At 41.9% G+C, this 13714-nt stretch overlaps 1 long non-coding RNA gene across 1 annotated transcript in view; it reads right to left on the bottom strand.

The window, feature by feature from the left end:
* Window positions 1-888: 888 nt before the first annotated feature.
* The window catches only part of LOC122465044, a 67228-nt gene continuing 54402 nt past the window's right edge, over window positions 889-13714 (bottom strand). Inside the window, exons 3-4 of the long non-coding RNA XR_006289576.1 lie at window positions 5206-5361; window positions 889-1082 (exon numbers count right to left, since the gene is read on the bottom strand). This is a non-coding gene — a long non-coding RNA (uncharacterized LOC122465044). The remainder of the gene's footprint in view (window positions 1083-5205; window positions 5362-13714) is intronic.

Raw genomic sequence — 13714 nt, forward strand, 5'->3', positions numbered from 1 at the left:
GATTTGGGACCCCTGCAGCAGCGAAACAGTTAATTTTTTTATGAAGACTCAGGGGAAAAAAACAGACTCGGAGCAGCCTTGTGTTGGGAGGCGGGTTAGAAAATGAGGCTGTTGCTGTTGTTTTCATTGTGTGCACTCTAATCAGGCAGAGTAAGAACAATAATGCATGTAATGCTGATTTTGGAATGTGTCCATGCAGCTTTTCCCAGGCTAGGCAGCCTTGGGAACCACTGATAGTGTGGCACACCGGGGGCACAGCCTCAATCACCAAGCACAGGGCAGGGCAGCCTTTTCTGGGGATAAAATATGTGAGAGATGACAAGAATCTTCCCAGCATGGGAAGTGGTAATAACCAAAATATATATATATACGCACAACGGTGCAAAACTGTGTGAATACAGCATGCACTGTAGCCTTCCTGCAGGCAAAGCTCATATTGGAAAGGTAGAATATTATTTTTCTTTTCCTCCCTTTTTTTGTTTGTTTGTTTCCCCTTCTTGCATTAGACATCCCCTCCCCCACCCTCCAGTACCACGCTTTGAAGCCAAGATGAAAGCAGTGCTGTGGCTGCTGGCACAGAGAGGACACAGGGAGACTGACTGAAGTGTGCTTTAGTTTAAGAGGCCATATTTTTCTCGTAAGTATCCGGGGGGGAGAGGGAAGAAAGTTATTTAGCTAAAAACGATATATTACCACTTCATTGAAAAGTATATTGTATATCTTGGATTGAAATATGGTCCTGTTTTTCAAAGCTTTTTGTTTCAAGGATGGCGGGTTTAGGGTAGCTAAGATGTAGCGTTATCCCGTAAAGCAACTGTCCATGTTTTATTCATAAAACCTGCCACATAAGGGTATGATGAGAACTGACACACCATGTAATAGCTCAGTCAAATCAATGCTGTTTATTTCTTGGTAGTAGAAGTTACGTAAAAATCAGTACCAAAAAAACACCTCTTGTTTTTAAATAGAAAGAAGGATTTTTTTTTTAACAACTAGGATCCAAAGCATCGTCAAGTTTTCATTTGTTTTTCAATTTTCCAAGGAGATGAACAATTCCCCTGGGCCAGCCGTCTTCAAAAAATCTGGAGGAGAGAGAGGAAGAATTTACAAGCATAGGCCCGGCTTCTGCAAACACTTAAATGTGTGCTTAGCTACTATACAAGAGGAATCCCATTGGGTTATATCCTGGCCCCAGTGGAGTCAGTGAGAGTTTTACCCATGGACTTTAACAGGGGCAGGATGTCACTCACTGCGCTGAATTTGTGTCCATGCTTATAGGATCAGGACCTTAGGGTTACATTCTTCATCTGAGCCAAACTAGCGAGCTGATGCTGGATGTCGTGTATGAAGGTTCTACTGAGGCTGACGGAGGAAGGAATCCTGATGCTTTAGCTCATGGAGCAGCTGCTGAGCTACAGTGGAACCATTTGAAGACCCTAATGCTCTAATAGCCCCTGTTGTTCCTGTATCTTCACTTGCAGGGAGTGATAGGCCAGACAGTGGCAGATCTATGATCAGGAACTACTTGGTTAGATTGGTTTGGACTGCTGCTTTAATCTTTAACCAATATCACCGAAGTTCACTTACCTATAACTTAATTTACAGTTTAGAATTTCACACTTATTTAACATCTGGTTCTTACCACTAAACTATCTGGCACTAGCTAAATTCTGTTCCAACTAAGCAGCAGCATTACCATTTAAATCAATATGCAAAAAAAAAAATGTCGTTTTCTTGGGGGCATCCTGTAATGGGAGTTCTATGATCAAAGCATAATATTAAATTAAACTTTCAAGCCAAATGTCCTCCTGTAGCAAAACTAGTACTAATTAGCATGCCTAAGAATTTTTTGGAACCCATGGAAGAAAGAAATGACAACAATTGGTAAATATGCCTTGAAGGATGCACCACGTGCAGCACAGTGAGTTACAATTTCTGACTAATGATTTATTTTGAACTGATCCTGACCCGGTTGCTGTCTACTAACTGCAAGCCAACTTTCATAGGTCAAGTATCTTGGCGTACAGAGTAAGCCATGTATGCTGCTGAAGGGAGACCATTAAGCCAATTCTCAACTGGATGTAGCTAGTTCTATATTAGAGACTAATGGACAAACTAAAGAGTCGTGAAATAGCTGATACATTTTACAGCAAGACAGATTATGCATGAAATAACCCAGGGGTCAACTTCGCGAAGTAACACAGGAATATTAAGAGTTCCTTCTTACATTCGTACTAGGATACCAGGCTGGTATTTTTTCAAAATAATCAACTTGCAAGCAAGAACCAGGCAGACATACAGGTGGACCAACCTATTCACAGAGCCCAAAGTGACATCCTGGTAGCATCATGAGCAGACACTGAAGAGGTTTGATATGGCTGATCTTTCTTGGAAGACCAGAATCATTACATGTTTGTATTTTAGTTTGGGGCTGCAGCGTGCCTCTTGTTTATATACCATAGATCTGCTAAAGCCTCTCTGTCCTCCAAATAACCCTGGGATGGTATATTAAAGCATGTCTCTTATTTGCTGTATTTTGTCTAGCCAAATTATAATTGTAGGACTCTCTTTTGTAACTACAGTGATACATTTGCTATCAGCCATTCTTTAAAAAATAATACAGAACCTTTCAGGAGTTTAAGTGGGAGGAAATATGAAGAATGACGTAAAAGGAAACATCCAACATATAAATCAACTGCCATAACTGACTTGCCAAGACACTGGGCAATGAACCTTGCATATCAGAAGACCACATGAAACTCCATTGCTCTAAATCAACCTGTGAATAATAATACAGTAGTGCAAGAATGTTAACTGAAAAATTAAGTCAATGGAATAGAACAATGTTGCATAAATATGCTCTCTTAGTGCTACATAAAATTCTGCTATGGATCAGAAACTGGCTGAAAGAAAAAGAGAAAAAAGAACAAAGAAGATTTAATTTTCAATATGACAAAAGATCAGCAGTAGGGTGATCCACGGTTCTCTCTACTAAACCCAGCGAGGTTTGTATAATTAAGGGGGTGAACACTGAGGCATCAGTATTTGCAGATGGCACAAGATTATTACTCAAGACCAGAGAAAACTGAGAAGCTTCAGAGTGGCTTACTGCTGGGGAATGGGCCACACGATGGCAGAAGTCTTTGTTGACAAATGCAAAGTAATGCACATTAGAAGGATAATAATTTGAACTGCTTACACATGTTGCAGGGTTCTAAATCAGCTGTAACCATCAGGAAAAAGACTTGGGTACCAGTCAGAACAGTGCAGTGAAAATTTCTGATCAATGTACAGTAATATTAAGAAAGTAAAAAGACAACTGTTAAGATTCAAACAGGGATTGTTATATAAGAAGAATACAGAGAGTTATAAAAGTTAATGCTAAACTTTTGGAAGGGTTGTTAAGACTTATGATTAAGGGGTTAAGTCAATCTCTAAATACTAGGGATTCAGAATAGACCAGTGTGGGAGATTATCCCACATCTGCCTAACACAAGGTTCTTGCACTTTCTTCTGAAGCATCTGGTGCTGGCCACTGTCTGGGTCAAGTTACTGGGCTAGATGGACCATGAGTCTGATCCGATCTGGCAACAGCTGTATTCCTAAGGTATAGAATAGAAAATAATTCTTCATATTTGAACTTTTAGTACAGACTTTAATAATTATAGAATCAATTTCATATACAAGTTTTGCTTTTCCATTGTCATCTCCTATTTGCCACAGAAAGGTTCATGAGCACCAGCCATGATTTAACCTTCGCAGTGACATTCTTTATCTTATGAACTGCATATTAAAGTGAACAAAGTCATGTCTTACATACAGTAGCTCAGGATTTGACTCTTTCATCCCAATATGGTATTAACCTATGTCCATTTTCTCCCCAATCACAAGATTTACTCACAGCAACTTTGGGTCTGCACACAGAACTCCCAGATAAACCACTGGAATTCCATGCATGGACAGCTTTCGCCATCATCTGTCCCTTTATTGTCCTACAAATACTCAGCTAAAAGTTACTCTAGCTATTATCTCTATGAATTCTTCAAAAATCTACCTTGTTTACACATCCTGAGCATCCAAAAGGTTTCATTCAGTTGATTAACGCCTCTCGGTTTGTCAATGAATTATTAATTTAATTTAACAATTGGCACAGGTCTTAGGGAAAGTGGTTCCCTCCTACACCCTCTACTAATAGGCTGATATGTTACTGATACGTTACTTAGGGCCAGATTCTGCCTACACACTTGTTCATTGTTTCAGTTGAGATTAATGAGTGCCACTAGCACTGACTGATTCACTAAGAAATAGGTAGCAGTTAAATAGAAACATTTTTTGAGGCATGGATAAACAGAGAATATTCACATACAAAGGGCTAACCCATTTCTCATGTTGAGTGAATGCCACACAAAGGGAGTGGGTTATTTTACTTGTTTAACTTGCCATTGTCCCTTTTTAGACAGTGGTGGGTTTTTTTAAGGGTATGCAAAGGAATTCTACTGCCAATGAGCAAAATATTTCATGGCTTGGATGTCAGCAGAGAGCTATATTTCATGACTGACTCGTAGTAATAAGATTGGGTTTCTTTTAAAGTATGAGAACACCCCAAGGTTACAGTATGTTTACAGCATCCCAGAGAACTGCAGTAGGTGGATATACTCAAGCCAGCTATATGATGACTTGTTCAATTAACTCACTGCTACCATCCCAGTACTCCCCCATGAATTGGGCTAGAAAATTTTACCTGACACACATTAGTCCAAAGCCTAAGTTTGCTAAAAAGACTAGTTAGTGAAAGACATCCGCCATGTCCCCTTTCATCTAAGGGAATGAAACAGTTAATACTGTTAATCATAACCAGCTTGGAAATCAAAGAGCATTTTAAATTCAAAAACCTGAAAAGTTTAATCCTTATTTTTCTGCTTTCCCTTTGTTCTCTAATAAACAAAATCTCTCCAGAAAAAAAACCATGCTAAGAGCAGAGACAGTTGTTGTGTGACTGTAATAAACAAACAGAGGGGTTTTTTCTTGTTAAAATGTGTACTTTTTTATACTCTTCAAATATATAAACCACAACATAGGAAAACTGTGTGATTAAGGCTATACAAACATCTCCAGGCTGTGATGACATCTCAAACTTTGACACTTAATTACCAGTCTCTCCCACCTAACCCTCAACTTTCAATGACTACAAAACATTTTTTTTACCTGCAACTTGTATTTCCTTGATTCAAATTCAGTCTCAACCACATTGAAATGTTTTGCTCTGCCACACAATGGAGCAGTAATCAGAATAGACTCTTTTGTCTTGAATTACATTGTGCTCCATCTCCCGAACTCCCCCACCAAAATTACCAGCACATTCTGGAACAAATAGAATGATTTTTTAGAAAGGGGGAAAACACATAATTAATAATACCCTATCTGAATAACCAATTAAAGGTTTCTCACTGCATAAGTGAACACAAATTCAAACTTTATATGAAAATGTGAGAGTAATTAAACTGACAAACATATGGTCTTCTGCTGCCACAGCTATGTTGTGAAGCACAGAGGGGACAAGGCGGCTCTGGTAGCCATGGAGGTAGGATGCAGGAGGTAGGGGCATATTCTCTTCTACTGGAAATAAGGCCAAGGAATGACTGATACAGGAAACAAGGAATTCTTGCCAGGTCATGCAGCGTTACTGAGACCAGAACCAAAGAACATCATATCTTTGGCTGAAATGTTTTCTTCAGAAAAAAGAAAATACTTTCCCTTGGCTGCTTGAATTTGTAGATAGAAGGAGAACGAACTCTGAGTGAGTTTGAGATGACTCTCAGAGTGAATGCATCACAACCAGTCCCAGCAGCTGATAGAAAACCAGAGTTTGATGCAACAGACTCAGCTTCAAATGGAGAGGAGCTCCCAGTTAGCCGAGTTCCAAACAAGTGGTTACCACTACTCTTCACTTTCTTCAATGGGAGCCACTGCTGACATTTGTCTTTGTGATTACTTGGGATGCTGATGTCAGCTTCAAGAGATGCAGATCCCAAGGGGGAAAAAATCTGAAAAATCTCTGGTGCTCAGAAGCAAGTGAAGATGTGTGCCTTGAAAACCTGCTGAGGACCGCTAATTCCCTAGGCTACCTGCTTGAATCATCACACCAACACCATCTTAGGGGGATGATTTAACCGTGTCAGAAGCAGCACTGGGCAATCTCCCTCTGTTCTCTTTTGGATAGTGAAACACATGGAAGTTGATCCTGAAAGATTAGGAGACCAGGATTCACTTCCCATCTCTTCTTGTGTAACTTTGGGCAAGCTACTTAATCTCTGCATGTATCAGTTTCTCCCCCTGGCAGATGGGGATAATAATAGTACTTCCCTAACTCATAGGAGGGTTTATTAGGATATCTAAATAAATAAGCACTGTAGGCACCATGCACTTTCCAGCACTGGGGGATTCCCTTTGTCAGGGGAATCTCCAGGTGCCTCCTTAGGGCAGCTTGTAAATCTCTTTTACATGCTGGAGCAGCACAAAAGGGACTTTCCCAGGGTGGAGGATCTGGCCTATAGCTTTAGTTCTAAAAATCACATCAATAAAATCTTGTTCCACTTAACATTTTAGAGTCACACATTTTTATATTTCTAAAAGGGGAATTATCCATCTATGCTGAAAGGCACTTAAAGAGTTAACACTATGTGGTTCTCCCTACACACACAAGTAATACTGAGTATATGGGCCACTTCCAGGTTCTCACTGTTAAAGCACTTACCTCTATTGCAATTACATGTATCTCTCTGTGCTTCTTGGTCCTGCCTGCACCACAATACACCATTCTCTTACCGATTGTGAAGGCACCCATTGCCATAGTATTTACGGCCATAGGACCACAGATGTAGAGTCAATGCTGAAAATGCAGTTCTACTTTACACTGTAATCATTCTGTAAGACAGTTCCACGGTTGCTTTAGCCCTGAGGTAAACATGGCACTAATGGGGGGAGGAAGTAGTTCAGTGCCAGTGCATGCTTAACTCCAGTTCTCAAGCATTCGTCTGATGGTGTTGCAAGAAAAAGTGCCTGCATAAATGGGAGGGGGAGAGACTGTGGCGGAAAGGAGAAGAGCTTTTCTGATTCAGTATCCCTGTCACTGCCTTTGTCTGTCGCCCTCACACGGTGATTGAGTGACATCCAAGGGAAGGAGGCTATGGGAATGAATCACTCTTCTAGCAGCCAGCACAGGAGCACTCTCCACCAGAGCCCCAGTGACAATACAGGGCAGCAAAAGAGCACAAGGATCTGTAGTGGGCCTTCAAAATTTGTCTAGCTATGCTATGCTGCAGCTTTTCTGCATAGTATGTCATACAGTGCATTAGCGACTAGCCTGTTTGTCTTGCATTACAAAGGCAGAAAGAGACATATGGATATGTGTAGGAACGGCAGTGCATTACCACATGCACTGTATATCTGACATAAAATCCTACTTTATTGCCCTAATAAATTCTATGCAATAAGCATTACTTCCCCATCATTAGGGGATCAAGATTTTCACAAACGATGTGTTTTTGGGTGCCTCCAATTTAGAATGCCTATTTTAAAGCTCCTTAAAGGGGCCTGATTTTCAAAGGGTGGGTGCTCAGGACTTTCATAGAATCAAGCTTCTTTCAGCAGTCTCAAGGGGGGCACCCTAAAATTGAGGCACTGAAAATCTTTAGCCAGTTTAAAAACCTTGCTCATGGATTTTATCATGACCCAAGAACTCTGGGCACATAATATCTCTAGTAAAACTACAGCTTTTGCAACCTGGTTCAATGTGCAAAAATAAGTGGTGCTTAGATATATAACAACACAGGCCATCTCCACTCTGGAAAAAAAGGCCAACTAGTCAGCACACATGTGGACTCTGTTTAGACATTCCAAGTATAACTGGTAAACTATACTGGAGTGACATTGCAATTCTGAAAGCTATTGGGCCACAGGCTGACTCTTCAAACAGTATGTGCTTCTGAAGTGCCTTCCAGAATGGGATCCCAATCCTAACTGAGGCTTTTGAATACTGCACTATAGATATCAAATAGTAAAGGGAAGTTATCTCTCTATAGTACTTACATGGTTCCCTGTAACAGGGTGGCTCACCCCGTAAGGACTGGAGGCCGGGTGTGGCATTAGCCAAACCCGATTATGGAATGACCCATGGGAGAGATTAGATGATTGTACCATAAAGAACAGCAGGAGGCTGCAATGAAGGGAGAAATGTTCAAGGATTAGAGATTACTAAGAGTGAGGCTGATCTAGGAGTGAGACCCCAGCCAAGTAAGGCCTAGGAGTGGTAGGCCAAAGCAAAGAAAGGAGGAAGAGAAATCTTTGTTTGGATGGACTTCAAAACTTTATTTTGAATGTTTGTTCACTTAATAAAGCACAACCTGAGAAGGGATGGGAATGGACAAAAGTGTTTGAGTTTCTTGAGTAGTTCAAGAGGGGAAACTGAGACAGGCTGCCTGTAGCATGACCCTAGGCCACAAAGGGGTTCATGGGAGGTGGCTGGCCCAGTTTACATCCCCATTATTGTGGTACCTGATCACCTCACAATCTTTAATGTGTTTATTCTGACAACTCCCCTGTGAGGTAGGGAAGTGCTATTAACTCTATTTTACAGATGAGGAACTGAGGCACAGCGAGACTATGATATAGGAAGTCTGTGGCATAGCAGGTAATTGAACCTGGCTCTCTCAAGCCTCAGCTAGCACTCTAACCCCGGATCATCTTTTCTCTGTAGGTTAAAATCTATGTAAATTATTTGTGAGCATCTTGAAGGTGGCTTATCCTTGTGAAATGATGCTCATGTGTTCACGCACACATGCGTGCGTGCAGTATACAGAGGAAGACAAGAGATCTTTTCCATTCCTTCCTCTACCCACCTGCTCTCTTGGTCCTATGCACTCATCTGCTGGAGCTCTCAAGATTGATTGACTTTTGCAATAGTTTGAGTTCTCAAGTGAGAGCTGAGCCACAGTGATGGAGAGAGTCCATAAATTCTTTAAGAGAGTTGACTGATGAGACCAGATACATATTGGCAGCCGAGCAGTTTTAAATACAATGATGTCACATTTGCACAGCAGAAGGATCCCAAGGCATTTTCAAACCTTTGAGCAAGGGATTTATAAATCAGATACGGGAATCACTTTGCCTCCCTACTGAAGTGCTGTCCCTGCAGTGGTGAAGGAAAGCAACACCGCACAACAGTTCAGAATAAGAATATTGTATTCTATCGGAACTGCTGGGAGAAATTAGGTAGTCCGAAAGTAGTTACCCAACGCAGAATACGGCCACAGCACTAGTGTTCACGGCCCTACATTTTCTAAACAAACTGAAGGATCTTTAGTGACCACAAATGGCAAAGTCATGTTACACTGAAGACAGCAGCTTTTGTGGCACAGAGCATCCTAACACCAGTATTTGGTTCAAACTTCAATCCCCTTCTGAACGTCACTTTGCGTAGTATCTGGGCTTTCCTTGGTGATCACTGACCCAACTACCGACTGTGCCACTGCCAAACCATGATTAGTTTACACCAGGTATGCCAAGATCATAGCTGGTGGTGATATGGCTGCAAGCAGCCAAGAGTTTGAGGTAGATATTTGTTACATTTCTAGGACTGAAATACCACTAATGAAAGTTTGGTTTGTGCTGTAGTTGTAGTGCTTGTAGAACTGTGGTTCTACAAAAGTGTCTCTCTATATTTTAACAAATGTCCCCTAAAAGCACTTTCCCACGGAGCTATGTGGCAGCATGAGACAAGATTTGTGTGCTGGCTGCATTAACTTGCTCCTGCACTACCCACTTCTCTTCCACTGACATACATTGTATTTCTATCTCCAACTTTCCCTGTGTACACTTTCCTCACAGCTTCCTTATCCTGCTGCCACTGCTTGCTTCATGCCAGCCTGGCCATCTGCCTAAAGACTTCACTAGCAGCAGCATATCCTTACTAACCCATGGCAAACCCTCTTTCTTGGCCTAAAACTTCCCTCCACATGCGAGCTTTTAGGACTAGTCCCCGCCCCTCCCCCCTTTTTTAAATCCTTTCTGTGATGGTGCATAGCCTCTCTCTCTAAACAATGCATATTTTGAAGGATCTGCTAAGCACTATCTGTATACGTTACCAAGGAAAATTTCTTACACTAAACTTTGATGTATTGAAAAGAAAAGGGGGAAAAAAACCTGGGAGGCGGGGGAATTGTGATGTAATCCCCAAGGGAAGACTATGTCCAAGAGTAAGATTCTTGAGACTAATCTTTCCATATGTCCTCACTAATAGACACGGTAAGAAATAATTACAACCATGCCTGTTCATCTCAAATCCCCTGGAAAATATTAATTCACCAAAAGAATGTTCTTCTGTATGATTGACTTTATGAGATTGCAACGCAGAACTCGCTAACTCTCAAAGGTTCCAGCCTTTGAGAGCATGGCATTCAAGGACAGAACTTGACCCTCTTTCTGGTCAAGAGTAGTAAAGGTATTATTGTAAACTAAACTGTCAACACTAGCTCGAGAACTGCAGCCAGTAAAAATAATGGCCTTGTTTGTGAAGTGCTGTTGATGTAGCATTTCAAGACAACAGTTCAGCACTTGGGGCTGCTAGGGCACCAAACTTTTTTTTATATTTTTCCTATTTTGGCTGGATAATACAGTAAAGCAGGGAGTGCCATGGGGCATTTCAAATGTGCTGGTGCCTTATGGAGTACAAGGAGGGCCTGATATTCAGTAACCACATACACCTTCATGTTGCAGTGCGTGTGCAAATCAGGGATTTGCACATGCACGTGGCTAGCTAGGCTAGTGATCCTGTGCCTCCACAAATCCCCAGCTAGCCATGTGCACATGCAAACCCCTTTTGCATGTGTGCATATGGCCACACATGAAAATCAGGCCCTCATATCGGAGCAACAATTCGATCAATATTATCTGAATTTCTCCTTTGACCTGAAGAGATTTGCAGTGCCAGTGAGATCTTTGTTTTTTAAGGGTTTATTGGCTTCTACTGATTCTTCCCTTTCCAAAGTATTCCTTGTTTTCTTTTATGTCACAACTGGTTGCTTTGGAGGATTAGCTTTGCAGGTGGGGGGAAAAGCTGTAAAGCCAGAGGGATCTCTTTTCAAAGTTTTCTATGACCATCCATTGAGCTTTAGAGGTGTTTTCATTCAGGCGAGTAACAACTCTGAAATAATTTATGAGCAGTTTTTCCTTTGCTCAGATACAGTTCCTGCCATGCTCCATGCACCCCCAGTTAAGCCAGTACATTTCATGAATGACACCCAGAGTTTATCCAACAGCCTGGATCAGTGCAGTCCCATAACCAAAGACTGAAAATATAATGGTAAGAAAGAATGAAGAAGTCTGTAAACTGCATGTGGTAGAGTAGGGCTTATGAGGAAGTAAGATGGGGACAGCAGCTTTCCAGTGTACCATTGTGACTGAAACACAATTTGCTCCTAGATTAACTGGTTTTTGAGTTGGTTGGTGCCACAGTTCTGATACTCTTCCAAGTCTTTCTGACATATGGTCTTGTGGTTAAGGTCTGGCCTGGGACTCAGGAGATTTAGTCTCAATTGTTGCCTTTGCTAGAGACTTGTGACTTTGGGCAAGTCAGGTACTCTTTCCATGCCTCATCTGTAAGTTGGGGATGACAACACTGATTTCTCCCACCCTATGTCTTATCTACATAGACTGTAAGCTCTTTGCGGAAGGGACTGTCTCTTACCATGTGTTTGACAGTGCCTAGCACAATGGGACCCTAATCTCAGTTAGGGCCTCGGTGCTACTGTAATAAATAAATAGATATAAGAATATGACTTTTCTTTCTTTTATCATGTAGCTATTGCTTCTATGAAGAAGTTCAGTTCTATCACTCTGGACTATCATCCTCTCCAGATAACATTACTTACTATGAGAGACTTCTTGATCTCCTACCCTCTTTCTGAGGCTTTCAATTTTCTCTACCAGTCAAACTCAGAATAATGCCTCCTAGCTTAGCAGACTCTCTAGAACAGGCAGATGTACTGATGATCGTTATTTACAGGCTGTTGCACCACAGTTCTGCCTGGTGTTTTACAATTTACTAAGATTTCATTGGCAAAACAAGCAAAACATACAAAAGTCATGTCAAAATGAAGAAAGGAATAGCCACCTGAAGATTCCATACCAGGTATGTATCATCTGCCCTAGACAGACATAAAACAACAACAAGGTCTCTGTTCCAGAGATCTCACCATCTAATATGGCTTGAATATTACTTTAGCCTCATCATCATCACTGTCTGGCACCCTGAGCTTCCAGGTGAAGTCTGACAGGGTAGCGGTGCAGAAGCCCCTATGTCTGCAGCCTCAGCATACCCTCTGACCCCCAGCAAGAGGGATTTTGCTACTCTTGTGGCAGCATGTGGCATTTCTTTTAATAAAAATCACCAAAGCAAAAACAGATGATAGAGTCGCCGTTGCTGAGATACTACAAATAAGTAAACAGTCTTTCTGCTGTTGCTATTTTTCTTTAATGAGGATCGTGGGCGGGAGGCCCTGGCGCCTTGTCGGTGCACACAGCCCTGGCCTGCAGAAAGAGCTCTGTGCTACCCTAATCAGGCTTGATTAAATGGCAAGAGTGGTCCCTCCTGGAAGAATCCAGCTCCCTGAGGGGGGTCCCTCTTTTGAAGATTACTGCTGTTGACATCAGAGCAAAATATGAAAATCCCACCTCTTCTCCTGGATTTTATTGTGCTGTGCACTCTGCTCCCATGCGAAGAACTGGCTGTCAGAGGCATGGCAAGCTTCCAAAAACTTAGTGGTTGAGTGACAAGGAGCAGGGGAGGGCATCGCACCAGCACCAGTAAATGACTTTTCAGCAGCAGTATATTATCAGTCATTTAAAACCATACAGATGCATTCTTCAAGTACACAAGTTATCAGGACCACAAGTCAATGCCAGGGGTGCACAAAACCTCACTCTGGGAATAATTCCAGGTGAACACAAGGCCAGTCTTTACATATTTGGACAGGCCTGCAAACCATTATTTTGCCTCCTGCAGACCCCATCCATAACTGACTCCAGTCTACTACGGCCCTGATGCAGCAAAGCGCATTGATCTCAATGGCAGCTAGGTGCCTCGGTGCTATTAAAAATCCCACTAGGTTCCTGACTGCCTATTTAGGCACCTACATACCTTCAAAAATCTGGTACTGAAACCATCCCAATTCAGCAAAGCATTTATGCATTTGCTTTAGTGCTTTGCTGTGCTGACTCAGGGCCTACCTTCCCACCACTATGCACAGGGTTGGCTTACAAAATCTTGGGAGGAGCAGTGAGATGATTCTTTGGGATATACCCCAAATGTAACTGAGGCCTGGTCTGCACTAGAAAATTAGGTTTAACTACATCTGTCAGAGATGTGAAAAATCCATACCCCTGAGCAGCGTGGTTAAGCCAACCTAAGTCGCCATAGAGACAGTGCTAGGTTGACAGAAGAATTCTTCCTCGACCTAACTACTGCCTCTCAAGGAAGGGAATTACCCTCGCCGATGGTAGGATCTACAGTAAAGCACCACAATGGTGCAGCTCGCAGCTGTAGTGTTTTAAGTGTAGACAAGCCCTGACTCCTTTGACAGAAAAGGTGTGTTTGTGGGAGGGATTTTAGATTCCTTCTCCCCAGCCTCCTGCTGCAGAAAGGAAGGCTGCTATTCAA

This window comes from Chelonia mydas, chromosome 3 (assembly GCF_015237465.2).
Source record: "Chelonia mydas isolate rCheMyd1 chromosome 3, rCheMyd1.pri.v2, whole genome shotgun sequence".
Taxonomy (NCBI): Eukaryota; Metazoa; Chordata; order Testudines; family Cheloniidae; genus Chelonia; species Chelonia mydas.